At 39.5% G+C, this 10,117-nt stretch overlaps 1 long non-coding RNA gene across 1 annotated transcript; it reads right to left on the bottom strand.

The window, feature by feature from the left end:
- Positions 1–245: 245 nt before the first annotated feature.
- On the bottom strand, positions 246–6,443 carry LOC142583377 (uncharacterized). The gene is made up of 3 exons (XR_012828611.1): positions 6,344–6,443; positions 3,094–3,192; positions 246–389 (listed from the first exon to the last, which is right to left on the bottom strand). It is a non-coding gene; the product is annotated as an uncharacterized LOC142583377 (long non-coding RNA).
- Between the last annotated feature and the right edge of the window lie 3,674 nt (positions 6,444–10,117).

Genomic DNA, 10,117 nt, shown 5'->3' with positions numbered 1-10,117 from the left:
ATTTAATCCTTTGCCATGACAAAGGACTCATTTATTTCAATATGCCATGGAGGCATACATGGACAGAGGAATTAAATTTCAATATTGATATTAAGCGACAAATTTACAATCTCACCAAATCAAAGCAATCATACAGCATTGATGCTAATGGAAGAAAAGAAATATGCCTAAAGGCCAGATAAATGCAAAACCGGACATTATAAATAGCCCCAGTTCAATATCCTCGTGGTGCCGGCAATAGTAAGTACATCCCATAATGTTTCAAAAGTGCAACTTCTTGGCCGTCATTTCATCCAATTTGTCAAAAAAGACTATTGTCTCACCTCCTAAATGTTTCCATTAGCACTGCCTCCATGTTTGCGTCAAATGCTGCCTGCTCCGGTTAAGATCTGAAAGAACAGCACAACTGTTAAAACTTTGTAAACATTTTATTCAATAAGAACATGAACACATTACAGTAACCTTTAGCAAGAGCACATATAGTAATCACAAGGAACACTTATTTCTTATAAGCAGAGAATCCAGTTTACAGCAGGAAGAGAGGAGCCAGAGAATAGCTATAATGCATCCGTAGATGTTCTCTTTGAACGAACCATAAATGGCCTTGTCATCAGGGCATATCACAAGCCCACACACGTGGATACACAATAGGCAGAACATATTTAAATAAGTATAAGAATATATGTATAAGTTCATTTTCCAGATTCAACTGGAGGGTAGGTTTTTGGCAAAAAGCTGCCTGCACAGCTTGACTGTCCAGAAAACCCCTACAAGCAGTAGCACAAGAGTGGTGCAGGAAATCTTCAACAGACACACATAGAATAGTCACATTCAATAAAGAGAAACATTCACTATTTATGCATACAGAGTCTATTAATCTTGGCACAAAATTTGAACAGTAAAATCGAAACGCTGAAATGGTCACGCATATGTTCAGAAATAATAAAAGTAATAACCAAGCAAACATGCAGCATCTACTAGCAAAGACATAAAATCACATTTCAACAAAATATTTCCGCAGCTCAGCTTTGGTATATCCTTTTGTATGTTTATACGTGTTTAGAACATGGGGCAGGTTATAAGACAACATTTGAAATTTATAATTAGCGCAAAAACATGGTATATTCCATGTATTAATAGGTCTTATGTGTATGTTAGCACGATACATGTCCAAAGATGCCAGAGTAGAATGAAAATTGGCAGTGGATGCCATTGAGAAATAAATTTTTTTTAACAACTTAAAGTTATACAAGTGATTGACGCGGACAGTGTTATGTGCTTCAAAAGCACACTTGGAGGTAGTTGTATTGTCAACATTAGCGATTATTCGAACAATTTTCTTTTGCAATACGAGAACATTATTTATGTTTGTTTTGGTCATTGTGGCCCATACTAAACTGCACATGTACATTGTACATGGCTTCACTTTGCTGTAAGTAATTTGAGACAACAGCTGTCTTCCAATAATGGGGCTCACTGCTGTGAACTTATAGCATAATGCCCTCCAATGTCACATTTTCACATGAAATCTACAGAATGTTTCTATTATACATGAATGAAATGCAAGCTGTGATTCTATAGGGGTATGGCACTGAGCTAATGCCTACTAAACAATCTGCGTAAGTGTGAATGACAGCATCGTTAACAAGACTACCCTGCTGCTTTGCAAGGAGTCACTCCATCTCAGTAACATCAAAAGCGGGTTGCGCTCATCACGGAGATGAGACAAAGTTCCAAATAAGGGCCAGAATTATGTAGTATTGTTTATTGATCAAATAATGCTCACTATGTTCTGTCAAGTTAAAAATGCCACAGAAAACAGCTAATTATAATGGCCGCCGGCAACTCAGTGCTGTGACATACCACGTCTAGCGACTGCCTCATAACACATTATCCTTATGTAATACTCTAATGGCACTTTCCTTTTGCAGCAAGCAGTTAAAGTATTAAAATACTGCAATGCACTTGCAAAGCAGTTATTTCCCCATAGTGGGATCAAGACCACATAATAAAAAGTACACCACAGGTACAGCATAGAAGTGTATTCTGCAGTACTGTATAAGTGCTGAAACTTCCTTCTTGGTACTGCTGAGTGATTTTCATGCTGCCTAGTTCCTGTTTCGTGGTCTCACAAAGATTATGGAATGATCAACACATTGTGACTAGAGTCGCTAAAGTTATACATTCACATTCATTGGAACCACTTTATTTGTTTAACCCTTTAATGAGCACGCATATAAATACAAAACATATTATTTTATACCTAAATGTGCAAAAGACATTGAGAATAAGCATAATCAACGAAAATAAAGGATATTTTTTAGAAACTCCTTTAGTAGTATGGGGGAAGAAGTGGGCTTCTCCCCAAGCGACATATGGCTGAGTTTGGAATCTGTACAGAGAGCTTTTTGCATTGTGTGTCTGAGGTCACTACAGCAGATCTTGCACTGGTCTGTCTCCTCTGACCGTGCTTTCCAAAGAAAATGAGTCCCATGTCCTTTTTTTCCCATCCTGTGTTCCTGCTCTAAACCGACAAATGACACTTGCTGCCATTCAGTGTTGGCTCAATACATTTAACAAGAAACTTCTTACTCAATGCCAAAAATCAGCAAGAAAAATTTATATTTTTTGGTATGCTGTATGCAGAACTCATCAATGAAGGGTTAAAACAACTGAAGTGTGAGAGCAGCATAGCCACACACTTTTCACTACATCTTAGTATGTATATCAATATACATTACAGTATGAATGCTGTATTACTAGTCTATAAATGCATCTACCACAACATCTTGAACTAATGTTTCACTCTAGGTTCAAGGTGGCGATGCGATATATTTTGCTTCTTTGATCACCTACAACATCTATGACAGCATTGCAGATATAGTTGCTATAGCTGGATTGCATGTTTTCATTTGTTAAAGAAAAAATGTAAATGAAACGAACAAGTACATCGAGAGAAGCAACTTAATGTTTCAACTAAGCCACATAACAAGAAGGAGAGTCAGTTTATCTAGTGAAATATGCAGGCAAACTTGCAGCTGATCACCCGTCTTCAAAATCCAGATTTTGAGCATGTGTCCCAATTTCGCTTGCCTTTCTTGCTTTCACTTCTGCATCGACTTCAGGGCATCCTGGTGGCATTCACTTTCGCATGTTTTTGTACTTGTTTCTTGGGCACATATACCATGAGAACTGGAATGAAATGAAAGAAATTGACTTTACATACCTAATCAACAGTTCAATGACTTCCAGTTTTCAGGTTTTTAAAGAAACTGCAAACACAGCACAGTTAAACATGGAGTTGCCCTAACCTTAGCTTGCTTTTTGCACTGTTTCCTTCATGTTCCAAAATGTACCAAGTGAGCTATTTTAGCACACCTTCCAACACAATATCTGAGAATTACTTTCAGTATTGGTGTTGGTCAAAACTTTAATGCATGAAAACGGCTACAGGTACAAAAATGTATTATTTAACCAAATACATATTTAGCTGAGCATGCAATTAATTTTACAAGAGGCGGCCATATGCATGCCAGATGCAGAGGTGCTGTTGATATCTTCATATTCAGTTAAGCTGCAAAGCTTTAAAACCACCACATCTCTACTCAATCACAAGCACACAGACCTGAACAGCTGCAAGCAAGGATGGCCATAAACTTTACAAAGTAGTAAGAAAGGCTTTGGCAGCATGCTTAATGTAAAAAAAAATTATGGGGTTTTATGCGCCAAAACCACGATCTGATTAAGGGGCATGACGTAGTGGGGCACTCCGGAAATTCGGATCACTTGGAGTTCTTTAACGTACACCTAAATCTAAGTACACGGGTGCTTTTGCATTATGCCCCCATTGAAATGCGGCTGCCTTGGCCAGGATACGCTTAACATCTAAAAGTGCAAAAGAAATAATAAAAAGTTATAAGAAAATGCTATTACATGGCCAAGGTGCAATGTGTCCCTCAGAGCTGGGTACTTGTTTACGAGGCTCCTTGCAGCAACATTGCACAATTTATTTGGGTACCTGATGTTTAAAAAAGCATGCATCAACCTTCGACATCAAACAATACACAAAAAACAATATGCAACATTTCCATGAAATAATATCGAACAGTTGAACTGTGAGTCATCAGATGGGAGAATTTAAGTAAACTGCACCATGAAAGCATTAGGTACGTGACAAGACCGAGGTTAGAGAATTGATCAGATGGATTTGACACAGGACAGGGGTAACATTTAATCCTTTTGTCCTGCAATAGCCAAGATAAACGGATAATCATGACCAGAGTTCACAAACTCTTAAAATACTTTCACCAAACAAGATGTTATAAAGGTTTTAATTAATATTTCAAATTAGCTTATTACTGAAACATGCACACAAGAGAAAATTAGCCATGAATACAAACTTGAAGGAGCATCTCCTATAAGAATTTACAAGGGCAGCTTATTAAGCTAGTTGTCGATCCATTATCGTGAGTGTACAGTGCAAAGGTTAAACGAGGTCATAGACACAAGCACTGACTACCAATGGAGGTTTTATTGCTGAATACACACAATAGTGATACAGCTATCTGAAAAATAACTACTAAAAAGAACAAAGCAGACCATCAAGAGGCACACGAAGAAATGTAGAGTTGCGTAAAAAATGCTGGCCGTAGGTTTGACTTCCCAGAAACTTGAGCTCTCTTTCAGATAAGGCAATGGATGGCTTGTTGATGCATGCACTCGGCTCCCATGCCAATTGTGCTACTTCAAGTATGATATGGGTAAGACCATCCTTGTGCTTGTGAATAACTGACATTCTTTCAAACCAAGGAGTGCAGCCACGCATGCTAGTATGATGTGCCAAAAAAACTTTCTCTGCCATTGCGCACATTATATGCATGTTCGCACAACCTCTCATGAAGGCATCTGGCAGTCTGCCGCATATGACAAGCGCCGCATGAAAGAGAAATATCGCACACAACATTTTATGTGGATTCAACATGCCAAATCTTGCGCTTGACCTTGCAGATGCCTTTCTGACTGCCCTATCAGAAAAAGAGCTAAAGTTATTCTGGAAGTCACGTGAACGGCCTGTATTTGTGATGCAATCATATTTTTTTGTATCTCGATTTCCAGCATAGTTCATTTTTTGGCCACTCGTCTGCTTTTCTTGTTCTATCTTCAGAAGTTAATGTTTTTCAGATAGCTCTTTCACTTGCTTGTGTAAATTCGGCACATTGAATAATAACCTCTCTGTTGACAGTCGGCACTTCTGTCTATGTACCGTTTACCTTTGTGGTGTACACTACCTATAAGAACTGTAACCAGCAGCTAAAGAAGCTTTATTCAACGCGCCATTCTAGCGCCCTCGCCCACTCATTAACCCAAGACTCATGGCAAGGAAACCACGGAGGATATTGCTCCATTGAAGCATGACATAAATTATGACTGAGTGTTAACCTTCCTGTAGCTTTCATGACTGTTTTTTGTGAAGGAAAAGGAATGGAAGTAGAAGAAATGCTGCTGGTGGTAACCGAACTCGCAAATTTGACATGACGCATGCAGCACTGTACGAATTCATCTAGCCACAACTGTCTTTCCATCCAATTCAGTTGGTATTTGTATACCCGCATAAAATGTAGCGCTGCTAGTGTCAGGGTTCATGTTGTTCGCCAGAATAAAGAAAATGGGCTCAGGGCTGCAATGTCGACATTGCCATTGAATATTTAAATTTCGAAGTTATGAGTGAACTGTAATTCAGAACTAGTCAACGATGTATCAGTGATAAAAAATTTTCGAACCAACAATGCCATATACACTGCTAAACACTTAAAAAGGCACTGCACAATTTGGACATTGTTCACTGCCCCAATGCAAAGCTTTAGGAAAACAATTTTTTTCCCCTTGGTTATCGAGCGTTTTCAAGGGGAACTACGCAGCAACTAAGTTATAATCATGAATTAGACAACAAAAACTTGCTTTGATTATAGACACCTTCCACTTGCCTTAGTGACATAACCGCATGAGAATGGAGCGTAATACGCTAATTAACATTGTGCTTACCATTCATATTGCAATACAAGGTTGGGAAAAATGCACGACTGAACATAATTGAGACATTACTGTGGAATGAATTCTCATTAAGTACATTCTATCCCAACTTTATTTACATCTGCCATAGGTTGGCAAACTGATGCATGAGTCGACTCACTCAGACTGATCTCGAAAGTGAGTCTCAGTGAGTCCGACTGAGTTGAATTTCTGTAGGTCTTAGCCCGAATGAACCCGGCTGAATAGAATTTTGGTGAGTGTGAGTTCTCATTATTTTGCTGACCAATGCATCCAGGTAATTGTTGTGACTTACATTGTCTGAGATGACGAATTGTAGGCAATCCATTCAATTTTCTTTTGAAGATTGTCAGGCATGCCTACTGCTGTAATATTTCAGAGGTGTGCAGCAACGTCCATGGGCATAGGAGGCAGTGTCTACGTTGACTTCCTTGTACTCCTTTGTACTCTTTCTATTCCTTGTACTCTCCTTTGACTGCATTCTCCGCATGTCGAACTGCACTACCAGACAGCCTTAAAAAGAGAAGTATTCATTGAAATCAACAACAAAATCCAGTGCTAGAAAAACATAAGATGTGGTATCACAGACTATCACTCCACATGCTCAAATTTACCTACTATATAGTTAGTGACGAGCTAAGAATACAGGAAGGGCTCTTGATAAATGTGGGCACATTTGTCATAGCAAATGGAGCCCATTGCTTTTCAAGGATAATGATGTACGAACAGCAAAAATCACTGACTGAGACAACTGACTCGTTACAGCATGAATGGGCTGTTAAAACGAAATTTAAAGAGGAATTTTATCACCCCCTATACAGATACCTCCTTACTAACACACCATGATCCCTCTCCCCCTTTTCGCATTGGTACCATGCACAAGGAAGGCGCATTATTGGTCCCTTCACAGACATTGGTACCATGAGCAAGAAGCTCCCCCACCAAGGTGAAATAAGCAACCCTAGTGACGCACCTGCAAACATTCCTTCTGAGGAAAACTTATTGCTAGCTAAATCGTCTACACAGGTATTGCTTTGTGAAGGACAAATACTGGGCCATAAAGTGCCAAGACCAGACTAGCATTGTCTTGGGACCAGAAACAGAGAACAAAAGCAGGTCATATGAAGGCCAAGGATGATTTGATAGAACAAAAATATACTAGAACATTCTGGTTCTCAAATACACAAACTAGACCGCTTGTGTTTATCCAAACATTATTAACTCCCTATCACATTTCTGGTGGCTAATGAATTAATATTTCAATGAAAGCATTTTTTCTGATAACTTCTTGGTGCCTTTGCTTATAAGCTTTTTTGGTGAAACATGGCTATTATTTCAAACAGGAAGTCAAATTTTCCCTCAGCATTACATAAATCTGAGCTACTGAGATAGATACAAATGTCAAGGTCGGATAAGACTTTGAAGGATGATACGGAAGGATTGAGAAGTCGCAAACATGATTGTGCTTCTTAAGCTCTTCATATATCATCAGTTATATTTGGGCTGTCTAGACTGCACAAAATTTAAAAAAATATTTTGCAGCTTTTTGTTTTTATGTTTTCATAAATACACCTCATTTGTCATATCTATTAGTAGCGGAGCATTCCAATATTTAACAAGGACAGTGGTATGCTATAAAAGTGGAACTAGGACTATATAGATACATAAAAATATTAGGGGGAAAAAAACGTTTTATTTTTACATAGTGGAATTGCCCCTATGGCATGCATTTATTTGTTTACTAAATTCCCATGAGCTTATTCCCCAAAGTTAAGATACAACCAGGGGCAGAAAAAAGCTTTAGGACAGGAATGAGTGTCCCATGCTACTACTTTACTGAAAGCAAACAGGTTCATATATATAGGTGAAGGTGGCCATGTGCGCACATACGTTTGCACGCAATACTCAAACAAGCTTGCCCATTATTATTCAGTCATACAGTGCAAAAACTGTCATTCGATTCAGTTCAAGCCACAGATGTATCCCTGACATGGACGTCACATTTCATGTTGATGAAACAGGCCTCCATTAATTCCCATGCAGACAAACTTTGCGTTTACCAAGAATGCGGATGTGGAAAAGATATGGCTCACACGTGCAGTAATTGCAGTGCATAGGCAAATGTGCATTAATCTTATTCCTGGCAGACAGCTCATGTTCCCTTGCCAAATCGTTGGTGCAACAGCCTGTCTGGCTGATATGCACCTTGCCACAATTAAGTGGAATTTCGTACACCATACCGACCGCGCAAGTCACATATGGCCTTGTATGATTTTTACCACAAAGGGTCAGCTTCTGTGGGTCTGAGATGCATGGGCACAGGCCAGTAAGCTTCCATGGAGCCAAGAAAATAATAGGTACTTTGTACCTGCTGGCCACTTTCTTTAAATCGTGGGCCACTTCATGCATGTATGGAACAACATGCAGCCTTTTTTCCACTAGTGGCTTGGCAAGGGGCATCCAAGCGTTTTTTGGCTGTGACGCTCGCCTCCTTAAATCATGGGTTTGCGGAACTGCAATATTTCTATCTCAGCTATTAATGAGCCAATTTGAAAATTTTTGTAGTAGAATGCTCCCAAGAGGGCACCTAACAACTTCCAGCGTATGATTAAATTAGCTATGTGGCCTGGTGAGGGGCTCTTTAAAGTACTGCTAATAGCGATATTATAGCTTTCCAGCATACGACAGGTTTTAATGTTATACAGAGTTAATGCATGAGTACAGATTAAATAAGATCGGGTGCATACGGCTTTTTTGGTGCCTATGATGCTTCGGCGTGGCTTGGAGAGACAACCAAATTAATCAATGCTCCATCACACACCGTCGTGCTTTCACCCATGTCGACGTAGCACTGGAACCGGTCGTTGGAAGATCTGAAAGCACACCCAGATGGTTTATCAATAGTTTTGCACATTAGAAGTGAAGCTGTGGGCACTGAACAGGCACTGATTTATTAAACAGCCTTTTTTTATGGTTGCTGTACTGTCCCAAACAGGTTTGTTATTTAGAGCCATCACAGCACAGCACTAATCCTGCTGCCCATAGGTGAGCTAAGTACAGGACGCATTAAGCTAACAAGGCTAAGCTTATTTATGCAATGTCAGCAACCACCAGTGTATAAGAACAGATGATTTCACAAAGATAGAACCATATTGCTGATTGCCCAAGGTTTTCATAGTCCTATTGCTGAAAATGTCAGCAATTTTTTTTTCCTCAGTTGGTTCAATTTAACTTCATTGCTGTGTGAATGTTGCAGCGCACAAATGACGACAAAGATTGAACAGGCAAACAAAAAGTCCGTTTTCGTCGCCTTGCCTGTTTTATTAGTTAAACGCTGAAGAAATTTGCAGAATATGGCATACTGCGACCAGTTATGCTAACTAAAGCACCATTACATTGACTGAAGCTGTTACTACTCCCTCTCCTACCAGATAGGAAAGCGATTGTACACCTTACCCCAATATCAGTAGTAAACCAACTGCAGAAGTTTTCAGAAGATGGAAGTCCTGAAAAGGCTAGTTTCCTTGCGGCTTCTCGACACGGCAATAATTATAGTTGAGCAACGTTGTGTTCGTACGGGCAAGTATGCGCTACACTTCTCAATTTAAGGTCAAGTGCATTGGCTGCGACGAAACAAAAATATTAGTAGTTGGCAGCACAGTGAAGTGACACAGAGCAATTTCCTAAGACTCGATCTGTCAGTTCAAAGCGCGGCAACCGAAGTTATTAATCGTGCTCGACATTTCCGCTACGCATACTGTTGCTACTTTGCCCATATTTATTTATTTATTTATTTATCATACCCTCAAGGTACGGTTGTACATTGCAGAGGGGAGGGGCAAAGTAAATACAGAGGCAAATCACAAAATAAGGAAGGAAGGCAAACAACATTGCAAAAAACATTGTATACAAAATAACATAAAATGAACCAAACAATGACCAAATCCTCTTTGCGCTCCATAACGCGCAGTACATTTACGCTCACCTGTATTAGAAGATCGTTGCCTGTCATCAGGTACACGAACCCTCCCGTCCGCAGGCTTTCGTGGAGGTCGGCGAGTTTCCGGGC

This window comes from Dermacentor variabilis, chromosome 5, assembly GCF_050947875.1.
Source record: "Dermacentor variabilis isolate Ectoservices chromosome 5, ASM5094787v1, whole genome shotgun sequence".
In the NCBI taxonomy this organism is placed as follows: Eukaryota; Metazoa; Arthropoda; class Arachnida; order Ixodida; family Ixodidae; genus Dermacentor; species Dermacentor variabilis.
This window is presented reverse-complemented; position numbering and strand designations above follow the sequence as displayed.